General features: G+C 41.5%; 1 pseudogene; it reads left to right on the top strand.

The window, feature by feature from the left end:
- The first annotated feature begins 6,669 nt into the window (after positions 1-6,669).
- Positions 6,670-7,554, top strand: LOC137586388 (uncharacterized; annotated as a pseudogene).
- The last annotated feature ends 769 nt before the right edge of the window (positions 7,555-8,323 follow it).

Here is an 8,323-nt window from a genome sequence, read left to right as displayed (position 1 = left end):
CCTCAATCTTGTTCAATCTGTCACACGGGGGAGACAGCATTAGCAGACACACCTTGTCGGCGCAGCCTCCATCACTCTGGCCCATGCCAGTAACCGCGGCGTCTACTGGGTAGAAGGGGGGCTGGACCATCCTGAAGACACGCTCGGAGAGAAAAGTTGAATCGGCCCCCGAGTCGATCAACGCCCGAATATGATGATCCACACCACGATGGTGCAGAGTGTCAATCGCAGTGCCTAAGAGGCCTCTGCCTGGGGTAGATGCAAAATAACTTTGAGCATTTGTGAGCTGGTTGCTCGTGGACGGACGCTCTGTGGCGCTGGATGGTGGGACTTGCGCAGCGGATGGCGAGGGCACGGACACATCACTAGGATGCAACAGCGTATGATGACGTTCCTTGCAGGTATGGCAATTATGCGCACTGGAGCAGCCCTTCACTTGATGATTGCGGGCAAAACAGTTCAGACAAAGTCCCTGCTGTCTAATGGTTTCCAGCCGCCTCTGAACAGGCATATCAAGAAAACTAGGGCAGAGCCGTATTGGGTGATTTTCCCGATGGCACAGCTTGCAAGACGCCGGTTTGAGCTGAGCTTTCGCTGGAAACGCTTGGACCTTCATCGTTGCAGAGGATTTGCAGGGACCAATGGGGATGGCTTGGACACTTGGGGCCGACTTATGTTCTTCGGTGGCATCCAGGACACGATACCGATCGGTAAGAAATTGGTTCAAATCGGACCACGTTGAGACGACAGTCTTATTGGGCACTGATTGCTCCCACAGGAGGATTGTGGCCTTCGGCAATTTACTAGTGCAGATGGCGATAAGTAAGACATCCCAATTCTCAGTACTAACACCCGAACGCTCAAGTGCGGTAAGACACCCTTGAAACGCGGTCTGCAGCTCTCGCAAGGATTTGCCCGACTCTTGTGCCACCGCGGGAATCTGAAGGAGTTGTCTGGCTTGAGTCATGACAAGCAGACGGCTATTTTCGTACCGTTCTCCCACGCGGCCTGGAAACCCTCATTCGTCAGGGGGACTTCGCCACGATGGTTCTCGCTTCCCCTCGCGTCTTGGCGTTCAAGTGATAGAGCTTCTCCACTTGTGACAAATACGGATTGGCGATATAAATGGCGGCGAACAAATCGCGGAATGTGGGCCACGCTAGGCTGTCGCCATCAAATGTCTCTACCTCACACGGAGGAACTCTATGCCCCGGTGGCCCCGACGGAGCGGTTGGCTGACGCCTAAGAGTCGTCATCTGTGCCGAGAGCTGTTCGATGCGTTCTCCGAACAACGTCCCGCATCGCACATACGCCGCGTAAGCGGATTCGTGCTTCGCCTTGATGTGGCTTATGTTTGCCAAGCTTTCCTCGTCGGCTTGGATTGTCAAGGCCTTGCGACAACGGGAGTATTCCATCTCGACAGTTGACCAAACGGATTTGAGCTGCTCTAAGTGCATTTTAATGGAAAACAAGGGCACTTCTCGCGAGCTTCAAACAGAGTCAATGCGTCGCACGCTAGAACGAAATCGGAGAGGGACATTCTGGAGTGTTCTCTACGCTGTTGTGATACGGATCGGGTGACGGGAGCGTCAGAACAGTGCGTCACAACAACGTGCGGAATCTGGGTCTGGGTTGAAAGCTTGGAACGACCTTTGTGTTCACTCGAGTCTTTAACCGAGAATCTGCGACCCTCAGGTACGCTGGACGAAGACGGACGGGACCTTGGGGATTCGCTGCGGCTGCGAACTGACGAGAACTTGCGCGAAATATCCGTACGCTTCACGGTCACCGGAGTTGTCGGAGGCCGAACCTTCTCCGGAGTTGCAGAGGGAGACGAAAGACTGTTGGACTTCGGCGCAGTCTTGGACGGCTCCGTGGACATACTCAGGGGACGACCTTACCGACGAACACCGCGTTTGTGCGCGTCCCTTTTTTTTTTGTTTTGGAAGTGAGAAGTGGACTGTATGGGGACGCAAGACCTTCCTCACTGTGCACCGCAGGATTGCGGGGGAATTTTCTCGCGTGTGGCTCGGAAACGAAGCCCCTTTAATGGGGATAGATGCGGAATAATATACGAACGCACGAATGCGGATTGAAAATTACACGTAGACGAAGCGAAATGATTACAAAACAAGTTTATATGGATTCGTGAGTAACGATGGGAGTACGTATAAAACAAAACACGGATGATATATATAAATAAAGATGTATAGGATAAAAGGAAAATACGTTTTTATATAAATCTGGATCTGGATATATATATGTGCGCAGAATAATGGCCGGAAAAAATTGTATATATAATTTATAAATATGGACGGATATATAAATATGGGCCCGATAGTGCTGGAAAAAATATATATATATATTTATTTAGAAATATGGGCGGATATATATATGAGCGCAAAAGGCTGGCCGGAAAAAATATATATATAGTTTTTAAATATGAACGGATATATAAATATGGGCCCGATAGTACTGGAAAAAATTTATATGTGTTTATTTATAAATATGGGCGGATATATATATGAGCTCAAATACTGGCCGAAAAAAAATTATATATATAATTTATAAATATGGACGGATATATAAATATGGGCCCGATAGTTCTGGAAAAATATATATGTATTCATTTATAAATATGGGCGGATATATAAATATGGACCCGATAGTGCTGGAAAAAATATATATGTATTATTTTATAAATATGGGCGGATATATAATTAGGCGAAAAAGGAGAATCGGAAATAATGTGATTTGAATTTGGCGCGCTTGAGCCGCCTATCGATATCACGACTCGACTCACGTGTCACCACTACTCCGAAAACAGCTGTCGGCCGCTGTTTATATATTTGGTTTTTGATTTTGTTGTTTAATTATGTTAATAATTTTTTTTTGTGGTTGTGCGGAAAAACCAAGAACAAAAGAACGCTTTTACACACCGCGAGTGTTGTGCGCAAACAAAACAACCGATCAATGCATATGGACAGATGCTTTGATCTATGTATGTATGTACGTACATGCATAAGTACACAGGTGAGTATATAGATATGTATGCACACGTGTTGTTCACAACAACGTAAGTAATTGTAATTTAATTGGATGTGGGGTTGTGTTAAATCAATGCGCGACACCGAAATATATTATGTGTTGTGGATATGTACATATGTATGTGCAATGTATGACTATGTAAGCATATATATATGTACATATGTAAGCAAGTGCACCGGTATCCAAAGACGCGCGTGAGGAAATTAATTTCGCACCTAATTCGAACGCGCAAGAAATCGCGGTGCATACGTTAAGTGCTATTTTAAAAAAAATATTTTTTTTGCCTTTTGTGTCGTGGTAAATGTGCGAAGGGATTATATGTATATGGATATGTACATATGCGCGTACATCAACAGGTGACGATGTATGTATGTACGTAGATACGCGCGTGCGGAAATAAGTTTGGCATTAAAAATAATTATTCCAACACATAAGAAAACGCGGTGAACACTTTGATTATTATTTTTCCCTATTTTTTATAACATTTTAATAATTTTTTTTGTTTTTTAAACTTTTACGCGGATTTGGCAAACAGCTGTGGAAATTACATGTACATGTGAATGCATATGTAAAAAAAAGGTGGATTTGGACAAGTGCGAGGAAAAAACATAAATAAAAAATGGATATTCGTGGAATGTAAAACGAGAACGTTGGACAATCAAGCTAAGGATTAGGAACTACCATGTAACCTTTGAACAAGTCAGGTATGTACATACAATATGTAAAAGTGTGTAGGTCGCTATGGAGAAGCGGGAAAACCTCACACTTTTAGTAGTATGTAAATGAAATGAATAATGAAATTTTGTACTTATCAGGAATTCCGCCGATGCAAGCTGGAGGAGCGGAAGGATATCCGGCTCGAAGGACTAATGTTCGTGGAGGGGCGGAAGGATCCTAATAAATACAAGTAGTTGGCGGGTGCCAATTTCTACTGGATATGGTGAGCGAGTGGTGAATGAAAACGCGCGAAAACTTCGGTTAAACAAACTTATGCTTTATTAAATATTCACAGGGAGCCCGACACACACGAAATGGTTTGGGTTGAAAAAATTGACAAATCGTAAAAGCAAAAGAACGGGTGTTCGGGTGAAAAGCTCGATTCAGAATAAATGGCGGTGCCCATTGGAAAAACCAAGTCACTCCTCCTGGTGTGACCGTAGATGCCGAGGATCAAAAAACCCTCCTCACTCCTCACCGCTCACTGCTCTTCGCCGCTCACTGCTGTTCACCCGGTGGCGTGAACACAAGCCAATCTTTAAATTATTAGTTATAATTTTGACATAAATTTATATTGATTTAATTTAATGATTGCATCAACTCAATTTAAATTATAACATTTTTCGTTCTGTAAACATAATGTTAATTAACATAAACATCTGGCTCACCACTATGTTGCCTTCTCGCTCGCGCGTGTTGACTCACCAACGCCGTTTATTCGCGCCAATTCTGCTGATATGCCGATCTATCACGAATGCTCTCACTAACGCTGTCTCGCTCGTGACCTCGCTCGATGCCTCGCTCTTGTACAAATTTTTCTACTGACGCCGCCAAACTTGTGCGTCTAATGCTTTCTCGCTCTTGCCGCCAATTGTTGTATCTTCTCTTGCCGCCAATTCTCAAGAATTTCCCACTCTAGGTACAGCTGCTCACCACATAGATTCTATGTTCCAGGCCATTTGCCACATAAATCTACCATTTCAGTGAATAGTTCCCACGACGATACTCCAACACATTTACCAAAATTACGCTATACTAGCCTCATTGCCACGTAAATTTGTGAAAAATTCCAACGATCGTCAATCTCTTTGCGTTTTCAGCCTCTTTGCCACGCAAACTTCAGGGTTCTATACTGTTCGCACCTCCACACTTTTCACTCTCACTTGAACTTGGACGTTTCGCTGTCTCTCTCTAACATACAAGCATTCATCAATTGGGGTGGTTTTTTTTACCGCTCTTTGTACATTTTTTTCGAACTTTCTGTCTTTGGCGACTCAATTTTAATGAAATTTACGCTTCGAAAGATTTGTTTTAATTATTAGTGTTCTTTATTTAACAACATCTTTTAACTGCACGTAAGTTCGATGCACTATGTAAATGTACATATCTCACTTCTGACACCAATTTGTGGGACTGTTAGTGCAATCCCATTTCTGACACCAATTTGTGGGACTGTTAGTGCAATCCCACTTTTTCCTCCCGAATTTCTAGGCCGTTTTTACTCACAATCAATCAGTTTTATTCAACATTATTTCTTTATACATTTATCACATAACTACACTCTTCTTATTCGAGCAGCCACGAGGAACACAACCGGTCGACACAACTTGACGCCATAAAACTCTTTTCTCAATTGATATCGATGGTTTGTCATCGATATCGTTGATAAACTTTAAATTATGCACCTCTGAACTGGTTCAGTACAATCGACCACTTCTCGTCTCTCGACCCATTCCCACATACATATGTGCATGCATAACTCACACTCTCTGCCCGTCTCACATATTGTTACTTTACTTACTTTATATAATGTTTATATAAAACGGCTGCTCTGCCCCTGAGCCGATAGATAGCAAGCCTTTAGCTAAGAGAACCAAATTCATACAATAAAAGACATTCAATCAATCAACACCTATTGATAATACATGGCGACCGTGACTAGAGTCACAAGGAGCAGCGTATCGGGAAGATTGTGGCAACTATACCAGGAGGATATACAAAAAAAGTCTGAGTGAGTAGAGTGTGCGTGATGGTACGTGGAGGTCAGAAAAACAAAATTTACAAAAGAATAGCACACATAAAGTGGCTGCAATTTGCTCAATCAACACCGCCCGCATGGACGACGGCGCAAAAACTTTATAATGAGCTTGAATTTTTAAAAGAGACCATCGATAATTAAATTCAGTGAGGAAATAGATAATATTCATAATTCTAATTATAATCGCTTTAATGATATTCAATGGCCCGTCTAATGATAAACAGCAGATGGATGAGAAGGAAAAAGCAAAGCCAAAAGCCAGCCACAGACCCTAGAATCTGGCACAGTCCATCTTCTCATAACTAAATGAAGTCACGTCCTCTGTCTCTCTCTCTCTCTGTCTGTCTCTGGACACAAGGGACGGCGACAGCAATTGCATGCCAATTAAGCACACCTTACGGATAGGCTAAAATTAGGCCATTTGCTTATATAAAATATGTAAGGAAAAAAAACAAAAATCATATTCAAGCCGGCAAAGTGCTTACTAACTACGAAGGCGGGAAAGACTTCACTTTCGTTGACGACGACGTTCATGGAAATATAGTCAAGAAATTGTTGTACGTTTTGCATAAATTGTGCTTCTTTGTCTTCTGCCCATTGTTGTCGATCTCTAGCTACTAAAATTGGTCAATAGACTCGATTCGACGGTGGCCCCAACGGCACGCATACAATTTCGAAAAAGTATAAAACGCTTCGACATTGTATACAATTAATCACAAAGCAATTTCAATTCACAAAGCCAACAGCAGTGAGCTGGAACAACAGTGTTCGATTCCCCCAAAAGGACTATCAATATCAATAAAATACAAACAAATCATTTTCCCCCCAAATCAACTTGACCCGTTCCGGAAAAACAATCAGCAAAAATGTGCGCGAAATTCGTTTGTGTTATGCTCGTGGCCAGCTTTGTATGCGGTGCTTATCGCATGATAATAGCGAAAAGGATTTAGTGAATATATAAATTGCATAATGATGATTCAGTATCATTGTTTGGTGGCCTACGCATTGATCGTACCGAAACAGGACGTAGCTTTGGTGCCAGCAATGCTGTTGAATCGTTTGAGGATCGTGCTGAACGTTTTTTGGAAACTCATGAACTGAACCTTTCGTTCTCTGGTGATGAGCAGGATGAGAATACCGAGAATGTTTAGAGTGGACGTGCCATGGAGGGTAAGTTATCGAAAGTCAGAGCATACAAACATTTTCATATTAAGCATTATATGAAAGTAAATTTGATTGCATGCTTGCGCCGAAAGTTTAAAATTAGTGAAAAGCTTTCACTGATGCTCTTAGTATAGTCTACTTTTGTGTGATTTGTATTTAATTGGATGTGTGTTTTCTTAATTTATTCAACTTATACAGAATCGCGCAGCACGCGCATGAATAAAATGCTGTTGCCACTGCTGTTGGCTTTGAAATTGAAGAAGGCTGTGGTCATCAAGGTTCTGTTCACCATCATCAAGTTCATTTCCCTCAAGGCTCTGGCCATCACTTTCCTTGCCCTCATTTTGGCTGGTTAGTATGCGATACAATTCATTGTAAATTGACATGGATTTAACAATTTTAATTTTTTCAAAGGTGCCACCTTCTTCAAAGATTTGTTGGCTAAGAAGAAGGATCACATCGCCACTGCCTACATCACGGGCAGCCCATTGAATGCCGATATTGTGCACTCCGACTGGAGCCAAAATGGTCAGTCTTCTGCCGCCGACTTAGCCTACAACCACTAAGGTCTGGCTCAACCCTTCTAAACAACCATAAAAATCAACTCCATTCATTCGACTTTATCCTCTTCTATCTCTTCGTTCCTTCTACTTTGATTTTCCTTTCCACCCTGCCGACACTTTCCTTTTCACATTCGTTGTAGTCAATAATTATTTATTTGTATTTAGATAGTTAACTGCGACATACCAAAAAAAAAAAAAAAAAAAAGAAACACAAAAAAATTACAACCAACGGCCACCCCGACGAACCCAACCGACGACTTGGATAGCTCAGGACAATGCATATCGAATATTCTAATCATATCTGCGCCATATTTATTGAACCATCCACAACCCACAATTTCTTAGCAGACTCAATATCATGTAACACACTACATCAAAATATGTCTGCTAAATGAAAGAGTATTTATTTACTAAGTATTTATTATGATATTTTTAATAGCAATTGATTAAAAATGATTCATGAAAAGAAACCAAAATTCTTTGAATACTTTTAAAACTCTTTGTTTCTCAGAGAAAACCTGATTTATCAGATTCGTAAATAAATACATTTTAACGTCGTAAATTATATCGCGAAAATAGATTAACAAAATTAACATTTATTATTATTAATTATTTATACACACAGCCCTATCTATAATTTCTCCACAGTTTTCTCCTATCGCGCATTTAAAATGGATTGAACAAAAGTTATTTTTAGTATAAACAAAAATGACAAGCAATTGCATCGATTGTGGTAAATTATATATGAAAATCGCGTTTATTGTCGCGTTTCTGGTAACAGCCAATTGGGCAT

The sequence above is a fragment of the Drosophila tropicalis genome, unplaced genomic scaffold, assembly GCF_018151085.1.
Source record: "Drosophila tropicalis isolate 14030-0801.00 unplaced genomic scaffold, ASM1815108v1 contig_992, whole genome shotgun sequence".
In the NCBI taxonomy this organism is placed as follows: Eukaryota; Metazoa; Arthropoda; class Insecta; order Diptera; family Drosophilidae; genus Drosophila; species Drosophila tropicalis.
Note: the sequence above shows the minus strand (reverse complement) of the source record. Positions and strands in the feature narration are given on the sequence as shown.